Source organism: Heterocephalus glaber, unplaced genomic scaffold, assembly GCF_053883595.1.
Source record: "Heterocephalus glaber isolate CG9 unplaced genomic scaffold, H.glaber_assembly_v1.0 deba00001532, whole genome shotgun sequence".
Classification (NCBI taxonomy): Eukaryota; Metazoa; Chordata; class Mammalia; order Rodentia; family Bathyergidae; genus Heterocephalus; species Heterocephalus glaber.
Genome location: NW_028258330.1, coordinates 34710658 through 34722344, shown reverse-complemented (window position 1 = coordinate 34722344; position 11687 = coordinate 34710658). Strand labels below are relative to the sequence as shown.

Genomic DNA, 11687 nt, shown 5'->3' with positions numbered 1-11687 from the left:
CCATTGATGGGTATATTATTTGAGTTCACATCATGGCTAGGGTAAATAGCTGCAATGTATCTATTGAGATCTGGGGAGCTAGTTTCATTCCATTCTGTGGACATCATATTTCTCATCATTGTTATGGAAGACACTTTTCTTTTACCAATGTATATGTTCTTGGTGCCTTCATCAGAGAAGTGTAAATCAAAGTGACATTGAGATTCCATCTCATCCTAGTCAGAATGGCTCTCCTGAAGAATACCAAAAACAATGAATGCTTGTCAGAATTCAGGTAAAAAGGAAACTTTTGATGCTGGTGGTGGGAATGTACACTAGTACAACCACTAGGGAAATCAGTATGGAGATTTTAAAAAAATTCTAAACAGACATCTCATTTGATCCAACTGTACCACTCTTAGGTATATTCCTGTAGCAATTAAAGGCAACATACTATAGTGATACATGCATACACATGAATACAATGTTGCAAATTGTAAAGGTAAGCTGGTGAAGCAACCTATATGCCCATCAACAGATGAATGCATAAAATAAATGTAGAAGATATAAAGAATGGAACAGTATTCACACATAAAAATGAATGAAATCATGTCCCTCATAAGAAAGTGGATGGAAAGATCATTATGATAAGCAAAGTAAGCCAGATTCAGAAAAATTACATTGTGCTGGAATTATGGCTCAGTGGTAGTTTGATTGTCTAGCACATACAAAGCTATAGGTTCAAGCTCCATTACCACACACAAAAAGAAAGATATGTAGCTCATGTTTTATCTTCTATGATAAATATGGAACATTTATTTATTTCCTTATTTTTTGTGTTTTTATTGGTACATGTTTGCAGTACATAATGATTAAGTTGGTACATATACATCTTCATACTTTTTAGTGTCCCTTTTCTCTACCCTTCCTCCTTCCCCTGTCCCTCCATCTCTTGGTTCCTTTACTTTTGGCAAAAGATCTATCTCCTGTTTCTGATTACCTCTCTTTTACTTTGCTCTATTATATTTATATTTTTGTTTTCTCCTATAAGACAAATCATGTGATAATTAAGCTTGTCTTTCTGATTTATTTAATATTATGGGATCAAGGTGCATTTAATTCCCTACAAATGACTCAAATTTAACCTTCTTTATGTCAGTATAGTACTCCATTGTTTACAAATACCACATGTTCTTTATTTATTCATCCTATGATAGACATATAAGCTGCTTTCAAGATTTAGTTATTATAAATTATGCAGTTATAAACATGGTTATACATGCGTCACTATAATATGATGTTTTGACACTTTCAAGAAGATACTTAAAAGAGGGAAACCTACATCAAATGGAATTTCCAGTTTTAGTTTTGAGGAATCGCTATACTGATTTTCATAGGAGTTGTACTTGTTGAAATTCCATCAACAATTTAGAAAGGTTTGCTTTCACCCACAGTCCCACAAGTGTTTATTTGATTTCAGGATGATAGCCATTCTTTCTGAAGTAAGAGAGGATCTCAGAGTTGTTTTAATTTGTAATTCTGTAATGGCCAGTGGTGTTGAATATTTTTCTGTATTTATTTGTCATTTTTATTCTTCTGAGAAGTGTATATTCATTTTGGTTGCCCATATTTTGATTCAGTCTTTTATTTTGTTTGGTCTAAATTTTTTTGAGTTTTTTGTGTGTTTCAAATATTAGTCCTCTGTCTGAGGAATAGCCCACAAATTGTTGTTGATTCATTCTGTTGGTTGTTTTCTTTAATTAGATTTGATCTAATTTGTGTATTCTTGATGTTATTTCTTGTGCAACTGGGGTTGTGTACAGATCTGGCCTCCACCTATGTCTTCATGAGTTTCAACTATTTTATCATCCAGCAGATTGTTTGTGTTTTAACATTAAGATCATCCTGTTGCATTTTGATTTTAGTTTGGTACCTGGTGAGGTATAAGGTACTAGATTCAATCTTCTGCATGAAAATAGAGATGTTTCCTAGTACCATTTGTTAAAGAAGCTCTTTCATCCAGTGAATATTTTTGGCCCTTTGTTCAAAGATCACATCACTGCTGTCCCTGGGGTTGTTTCTGCATTCTCTATTCTGTTCCACTAATCCATAAGTATGTTTTGGTGTCAGTACCATGCTGTTTTTATCATTTTATGTTTGTAATATAACTTGAAGCCCAAGATGTGATGCCTACTGTTTTTTCTCTTGTTGCCCAGGGTTGCTTTTGTGATTCTGGGGCTTTACTGGTTTCATATGAATTTTAGGATTGTGTTCTCTAGTTATGTGAGGAACTGTGTTTCTCTTTTTATTGAGATTGTATTAAATCTGTCTATCAGGTCTGAAATTAAGATAATTTTTTTCTATTTGTTCTGTCTATTCTATGAAGTAGACTTTTGGAGTCAGGGGAGATGATTAAGAGGAGAAGGGAGAAAAGCTAAGAGAGAATGGAGAATGACGGGATTTAAAATGATCAAGATATGTTAATTGTACTCAATAATTTCCCCAAACAAACCTCATCATCACTAGTATTAGTATGCACTAATAAAGAAAATCAGCTGATTTTAGAATACATGAACTTATTTCTGGACTTTCTTTTCTGTTCCATTGTCCTATATCATTGTCTTATATCAGTACCATAATATTTTGGTTACCACAGCTTTGTACTCTTTTGATATCACATATTGTGATGCTTCTCAAATTACTCTTTTATGTAGACATTTATTTGGCTGCTTGAGTGTATCATCTGGAACCAGGTGTAGTGGGGTATTGGAGTTGGTTTCTGAGAAACGAAAAATACTAAGGTGGCTTTTTGGAGAGAGGATTAATATGATTAACTGATAGGCATTAACATGGTACAATAGGGTTAACTAAAAATAAATCATAAAGAGTACTATGCAAAATCCACAAAAGACAGCTGACATGTCAATAAGCATGTTTAGTGGTGGTTAGATATATGATTCACTCAACAGTAGCCACTCTAGTTTACACCAAGGAGGAGGTTTGACAGATTAAACTACATTTCCTTTGTTGCATTGCATGACTAGTGTTCCAAGCAATTCTTTCCTTAGCATATGAGCAATAGGACATCTTCTATACATAAAACCTGTTTGCCCATTTTTCAACTTCCTTCAGACAACCCTTATTGAAATCTTTTACTCTGTCCACTTAGAACATGCCCTTGACTTGGAAGAATCTTGGGAGTGTAAAAGAGATGTTGCAGGGACATGGTTCTAGATTTTCTCAAGGATGATACTTAGACCTTTTAAAGCCACTTTCTTTTAAGAACATGTTACTAGCATTTGTTTGTGATACATACTAAATACATTCATCTTGAGAAATTTATGGATATATATATATATTGAGCCTTGATCATTTTACTTTCTCTTCCCTCCTTCCTGTCTCTTCCCATTTCCTTGTTCTCTTTGCATTTCTACAATGTCTATTTTCCCATTTCCTATCATCTTTTATTTTTATCTTTAAATTATTTATACTTATAGAGATCATTCATTTCCTTGGTTAGGCGAATTCCTAAGTCTTTACTTATTCTGAATTACTGCCAATGTGATGGTTTTTCTTCTTTCTTTCCCAGTGGATTCATTGTTGGTAAACAGGAACACTGTTAATTTTTTGGTATTGATTTTGTTACTGCCACTTTGTTGAATATTTTCATTAGAACTTTTTTGTTCTTCAATGTAAAGGATCATGTCAATAGCAAATAAGAATAATTTGGCTTCTTCTTTTTCTATATATGTCCTTTTTATTTCTTTCTCTTGACTGATTGCACTGGCCAATGTTTTGAGAACTATATTCAACAGAAGTGGTGCAAGAAGACTCTCTTTTCTCCCAATAAATGAATAAAAAGACTTCGACAAAGTCCAATGGCTAGTTTTAAAAAAAACTGATAAAAATAGATATAGACTCTTAAACTGATAAAAGCTATTTATGAAAATCCACTTCTATCATATCAAATTGGGGGAAAACATATATATATATATATATAGAGAGAGAGAGAGAGAGAGAGAGAGAACTTACATCAATATGGATGAATTAAAAGAAACTGTATTAAATGAAATAAGCCAGGTGCATAAATATAAATGAATAAGACTTCCAAACACAACATTTTACATGATAAACACATATTTTATCTGATAAAAATAAATACATTTAAAACAGTAAAAATTAAAAAGGACTTTTTCCGTTCATACCATTATGAGCATCAAATGATCCATAAAATCTCCAAAGAGTCTTCTCAAGAGTGTATTACAGAATATTTTTTCTGTGGTTGGTTCCCTGAGAAAACTGAGTGCATAGAGTAAATCATGCCTTTCAAATCAAACTAAAGAAACAGTTTTCCTCCCTGGAGGAAATAAATGTATCTCCCTCCCTACTACCTACATAGGCCCAAAACAGACAGAAGATTTTCCATTCTGCTATCTTCCTTGTATCCCAAGAGGGCTGAATTATTTGGAGACTGGAAAGACAATGGAACAATATATTTAATTAGGAGCTGTAAGAATTCATAATGTGAGACACTGGAAACTAGAAACTTATCTTGTTTCCCTTCCCCTTACTACTCTGCAGGTTTCAGCAACTGGGCTTCCTGGGAACAGTTCATGGAGAAAAGAAAGCTTCTGTGGTAGCCACTGGAGAGAGACATTGTGTCCCCTTGAGGGCAGGTGGAACATGAAGGAAAAGAGGAGATAAGATTTGTAATGAGAATGGGCAAATCCCATATTTTGTTCCAATATAAAAGTGACCTCTTTGTACTTTGGGGGAACTTTAATTTCCATTGAGACTTCTTTCTTCAGGGTAATTTTTTGTTTCCTTTTCTCACATTTTGCAACCTAGTCTTTCCTCAACATTAGTGATTTTCTGGTGAGTTTCTAACTCCTCTCCATACTTTCCAATAAAACACAGGTTCCTGTTATATGTCCTGCACTCAATTACTTCTTAATTGAATACTTCTCCAAAGATCTATTATGTGCAAGATATTATCTACTTTACGTCAAATTTGACCAAAATTTTATTTGTATTCCCAACCCATTTTTACTGGCAGATTATGTTGAAGTAACATGTATTATTGTAGATTTTTTTTATCTGTTTCCTCAATACCATCTAACATCAATAAGATTATTTTTGACCTGTAAAATACCCAGTCTTATTTTTTTCATATTACGAACCTTATTAAATATTGATAAATATATCAAGTGATCAAAGCTGAAGGAGACTTTATTTTCGACATGATTATGAGTTTAACACAAATACCACAATGTTCAATGTAACATTTTGTCTACTGTTTCAAACAGCCATGTTTGCAGGTATGAAAATAATCTTGGTTTCTTGTTTTTACAGTCTCAACTCAGGATAATCCACACATACATGGCTATTAAATTTTCTCAGATACATTTTTCCATTGGGATTATGTTTATGATTTATCTTCATTGACTTTCTTTTCTGGGATGAATTATGTTAGCCAACATCTTTATGTTAAGCAGACTTCTATTCCTAGAATTGGTCTTCTTTTTTTATCATGTGTCATATTTAAAATAGATATGTGTATGTTATTTAACTTTACTATTAAAATTTGTGTCTATATTCAGGCATATGATAAGCTTGAAGACTGCATAATAGTAAACATTTTGGGCTCAGTATGTTTTTCTATTTCAAATATTTGCATTTGTTCAGAGCCTTCAGTGTGACAAACCCCATGTAAATCTCTCATAAGAGGAAGTGGGAGCCAAAACTCTCACACTTTCTGCACCACAAATAAGCAGAAAATGTCCTCTGGCACCAAGATCATTGTCACACAGAACAAGCACATATTCTGTTCTCTCAGCACACTTCTTTCCTTTCCTTTCCTTATCTCCTTGGAGTGACAATTTCTTTCTATCTCTCAGCCCAAACAGTACTCTTGCAAAGAAAATTCTGCCTCCTACCTTTCAAATTCAACAGGCCCTTAGTGATGTATTTCTCTCTTGAAATAATTGACAATCTCTAGGCATTCATAATACTGACCCCAGATTTCATGGAAATTGTATATATTTATATTTAAATATATTTGGTCTTTCAATCTTTGTAGGATAATTCTTTTATAATTTTTAATATTTTAAGCAATATATATTTTAACCTTTATTTATGTTGATTTTTAACAGAATTCACCCCATTTTGGCAGCCCAAAGAGGTAACTATCTTTCGGTATTTATTGATCTAAGACCCATCTATGATGACAGCCAGAGTTTAAGGAAGTGTTGCTAAATTACACCCATCCAAGACTCATGTGTTGAGATGTTGAAGAGAAGTTCACATTTATGAAATGCCTATTGTATCCCAGGGAGCAAAGTACAAATTAGATCACCTCATTTACTTTTGCTTCAAAACTACCATGTAATGACTATGTACTATCCTGCTGCAGAGGTGGCATATTTGCAGTTAAGATAGTTTAAATAATTTTTACAAAGTCACAAATGAGTTATGTTGTTTGACTAACACCCTATTCCAGGAATTCTGCCTCAAAACGCAATTTTTAAAATTGCAGATGTATATGTTATCTTGGGAGAGTTACTTATCCAAGATTAATAATAAAATGAATAAAAAGAGCTACTATTTATTGAAATTTTTAGTGTGAAGACAGGATTTTTTAAACCTTAGAAACAAATAACAGCAACAAACACATTTTTAAAGCTGAAATAAGGCACTAAGAATTAATTTTCAAATCCCTATCAAGTTCCAAGTCATAGAATAAACATTGTGTTAAAAATTGTTGTTTATTTGCTATTGTAGAGGTACTTAAAAAAAGTATGGAGATTATCAAGTAAAATATATGAAAGTTTTCACCCATTTTAGAAAGATGATATTAAATTTAAAAATTTGTTTACATTTATAAATTCAACTAGGAGAATTAAAACAAGGGCTTCAGTGATATAAAGAAAAAAGAATCTCTACTACATTGAGTGAACTATGGACAGTCACACATATCTGAACAAGAAATAAACTACCACTTGGCTGATTGAACCACTATTACTGGCAAGAAGCAATAGAAAGTGAAGGGATCTGTTCCCATATTACATGTTGCAGTGCAAAGTAACAGTGACATTTGGCTATGCTCTCAAAATTGACTTTTCTTCTATCACAGAAGATACTCTGATGTAGAAACAGAAAACAACACAGGTGAATCATGATTCCTCCTCATGGGCCTCTCACAGGATCCTAAATTTCATCCCATTCTTTTTGGACTGTTCCTGTCCATGTACCTGGTCACAGTGCTCAGGAACATGCTCATTAATCTTACCATCAGCTCTGACTCCCACACCCACACCCCCATATACTTCTTCCTCTCCAACCTGTCCTTTGTGGACATCTGTTTCACCTCCACCATGGTCTCCAACTATTCATACAGAAAAGTTATTTGATATACAGAGTGCCTCACCCAGGTGTATTTATTTTTGGCCATTGTCACAGTGGATAATTTGCTACTGAGCATAAGGCCATGTGACTGCTTTGTGGCCATCTGCCACCCCCTGAAATACATGGCCCTCATGAACTCCAATGTCTGTGTTTTCTTAGTTCTCATATCATGGCTCATCATGTTCTTGGTTTCCCTGCTTCATATTTTAATAATGAAGCAATTGAATTTCTCCATAAACACCAAAATCCTCCCATTTCTTCTGTGAACTGGCTCAGGTTCTCAAGGTGGCCAGGTCTGATACCATTGCCAATGGCAACATCATCCTATTTTATTTGTCAACTGTCCTGCTGTGTGTGTATCCCATCACTGGGATCCTCTTCTCTTAATCTCAGATCATCTCCTCCTTACTGAGGATATCCTCCTCTGCAAGCAGATGTAAAGCATTTTCTACCTGTGGGTCTCACCTCTGTGTGGTCTCCTTGTTCTATGGAACAGGATTTGGGGAGTACCTCAGTCCAGCTTTGACCCATTCTTATCCTGAAAGCTCTGTTGTCTCAGTGATGTACACTGTGGGACCCCCATGCTGAACCCCTTCATCTATAGCCTGAGGAACAAGGATATGAAGGGAGCCCTGGGCAGACTCCTCAGCAGAGCAGCCTCTGGTTCTTGATGGATCACTAATCTTAGAATTAACTGGACATTGTGTCCCTTGAAGCAAATGCTGTCAATTTGCAATCCTGGATCTTTTTCTTCCCTAAATGACATCCTGAAATTCTTGTATTCACAAAGCATCTATGACTTTACATTTTATGTTATTCTGTTTCTTCCTTCTCTACAACTCCCTCAAAAGTTTCCTCTTAAACTTTTCTTCCCTATGCATGTTTCATAAAGTTGCAAGTCTAGTAAGTTTTCTCATGGACATTCCTGAGATTTCCAACATCATGTAAAGTACTGAAATCAACTGCTGAAATGATTCTCTCAAACATTTTACTTAAATGTTAATGTTTTTTACTATAACTTATTCTTGTGTGCTATGGAAGAAATGAAATGAAAATCATCACTCTAAAGTATTTTCCATATCTAAAGTGTACGATTTTGTATGACTTCATACTGAAAAAATATCTTTGATATAATTCCTCATATTCATTCTACTTCTGAACTGAAGAGACTGAAAACGGGATGTATGGTGGCTTGGAATTTGATACTCGGCCCACATTCTTACCTTTGCTATCCTACTCTCATAAGAACAATGACTGCACCTCTTCCATTGAAAGTAGGTTTGTTCATTTGCTTTATAGTGAGATAATGCTGAACATAACTCTGAGTTCTTATATTTTGTGTGATTCTTGCTTTTTTACTCACCTCTTCCTTCTCTCCTTTCCCTGTCCTCCTTTTTCTTCTCTGTTTTTTTTCTTCCTTCATTCTTTCTTTTTTACTTCTTCATTTTGATTATTTTATTTGTTAATGTTAACAAGCTTCATTCTATTTAATGGGTTAATAATATTCTACTGTATATAGACACTTTATACAGACCCTGTTTCTCTATCAGTCAGTTGATGAAAATTTGGTTAATTTCTATCATCTGCTATTGTGAATAATGTTGCTCTGAATATGAATGCTCATTTATTTTTAGTAGTCTACTGTTACATTATGATGCTGCAGTCAATAACAAACTCCATATACATGATTTTCTCCATAACATTATATTGTCCAATGATGCCCTAGTCATTTTAGTTTGTACCTGTGAACTTTGTGATATGCACACAATGAAGGTTTCTAAGATGTACTCTGGTTGTTAAGCAGCAGATAACTATACTTTGTTCTCAGTTATTATGGTAATATATGTAGGAGTAGAATTAATGTGTTATAAGTTCATTGTATGTTTGGCAAGTATATTTTACATTTTTTAAAAAAATGTGAAGTTCTTCATAGCTTCATTTCCTTGTCAATAGGTCTTCTTTTTAATTTTATTAAAAGTATGATCTCTACAAGGAATGAAATAATATTTCATTGTGCTTCAGATATTACCTATTTTTTTCAATTTTTACTTTGTATTGGTACATGTTTGCAGTATATAATGATAATATTCCTAGCAGGGAGTTGGTACATGCACATAATGTTGTAATTCTTTTCTTATCCCCTTAACCTTCCCACCATCCTTTCTGCCTCCATATTTCTGCAAAGAATAAACTGGTTATTTGAGTGAAAATGAATGCATCTTCAGACCATAATGTTGTGAGATAAATCAGACACACAAGTTTAAATATTTCATGATTCCTCTTACATGAGAAACTCAAAATATAAATAAGGACCAAATAAAAGATAAATAACTGGAAACAATTATTTTACAAAAGAGTCGGGAATCAATAGATTTTAATTTTTCCATTACTAATTGAGCATCTATTCAGCTGCTTGCTTGTTGGCAAGTCTCTTTGCTCATGTTGCAGTAGTTTAGTGTGAACTTTTACTTCTGTCAGATTTCTTTGCACATTCTGGATACTTGGCACTTATCATATATGAGTTTTATAATATATCTCCCCTCCCATGTGTTGTTCTTCTATTTATCTCAAGTGCACAATTTATTTTTATAAACTATACTCATAATAAAATATAATAGATTTCTTGAAGTTATTTCTCTTGCTAACTGATTTTATCTTTCGAGAAATATCTAAAGAGGTACTTTGTCTTGTTGAGAGTTATTTGTTTTCTTACTGTTGTGTGGCTTGATTTCTACATGTAGTAAAAGCTTTTATTACAAGTAATTTGTCCTCTGAGTGTTCCACAAGACAAGCAAACATTTCTAACAAGTTTTGTTTATTTATTTTTTTGTGCTGGGAATCCCTATCAATTTCTAATAAGTGTTAATAAATGAGCAAATGAGCATGAGTTTTGATAAATGACCAAATTCTTGCAGTACAAGGGTGAACATCACATGATCACAAAAAAAGCCAAGGGTGTTTTAGGCTCTCTCTCTCTCTCTCTCTCTGCAGGACTGTGAGTTAACTTTTCCCAACAGCAAGACCTTATGGAGAAATTGGAGAATGAGGAGAAAAGAACAGAGGAAAAATTCATCACTTCAAATGAGATTAAGAAGATGTGTAAAATGTGAGAAACTGCAAAATTTTGTAGAAAAGCACCACTGGAAAAAGGCTGTACCTGTGCAAGTGATGAATCTCCTATCTATTTAAAGACAATGCCATGTCACATTTCTAGGAACTCCTCAAAAGGAGGCAAAAGCAAGTGTCATTGGATAGGTTCCTTGTCAAGATTATACAAAAGAAAAGGATTCCACTGAGCCAATAGACAGCAGTGATTCCATTGGTGATAGTAAACTTGTCCTACACAATAACTCTCCTCTCTCTTGTCTCCCTCACACTAGCCTCAGAGGTTTTCAAAGGTAACTGCAGGTTAACTTGTTTATTTTTCTTTATGTTTTGTATTTTATTTATTTTGTATTATATTACATTATTATAATCACGGTAATTTTAATATTTCCATCTTAACTGATATATTCAAATGCATTTAAAATGTATTGTTCTTAAAATTTATTCTCCAGCTGTATGGAAGCTTTTAAGTTTGAAGCAATCTCTTCATTTTTTGTTTTTGTTGCCTTGCTTTTGGGCTTTATATGTAAGGAATAATTTTTTGAACCAATGTCATCAAGCTTTTCTCTTTGTTTGCCTCTGGTGAACTTTCATTTTCATGACTTACACATAACTCTATTCTATTTTATGGTGTTATGAGAGTATCTAATTTAATTCTTCTATTACATCTACAAAAGAGTTAATTCTTTCTCTACTGTGTGTTCCTGATAACTGGCAAAAGCTAATTGATTACAAATTTATAAATTTATTTCAAGGTTTTCTATCCCCTTTCTTTCTTTCTTTTCTTTTCTTTCTTTCTTTCTTTTTTGCAGTACCAGTGATTGAATTCAGGACTTTGTGCTTGCAAGGCAGCAAGGCAGGCATGGCGCCACTGGGCTAAATCCCTGTCCCTCCATTATTCTTTATTATGCTTTCATGTGTATACCAAAATTCATTTTCAAGGAATCAGGTGATGTTTAATGTACATTGTCTAATTTATTTCACTTAGCATTGTGGCCTCAAGATCCAACATCTTTCTAATAAATAATTGAAGTTTTTCCTCTTGTATGAATGCATAGTACTCCTTCTTGTATACATACATACTTTTTATCCATTTATCCATTGATGGGCATATAGGATGCTTCCATAATTTAGCTATTGTTAGTTTTGCTGCCATTAACATGGGTATGCATTACAAATTACTATAATTTGATGACTTT

The 11687-nt window shown here is 33.6% G+C and overlaps 1 pseudogene; it reads left to right on the top strand.

Moving 5' to 3' along the window:
• Window positions 1-224: 224 nt before the first annotated feature.
• Window positions 225-8054, top strand: LOC101702550 (olfactory receptor 7D4-like; annotated as a pseudogene).
• Window positions 8055-11687: the final 3633 nt, after the last annotated feature.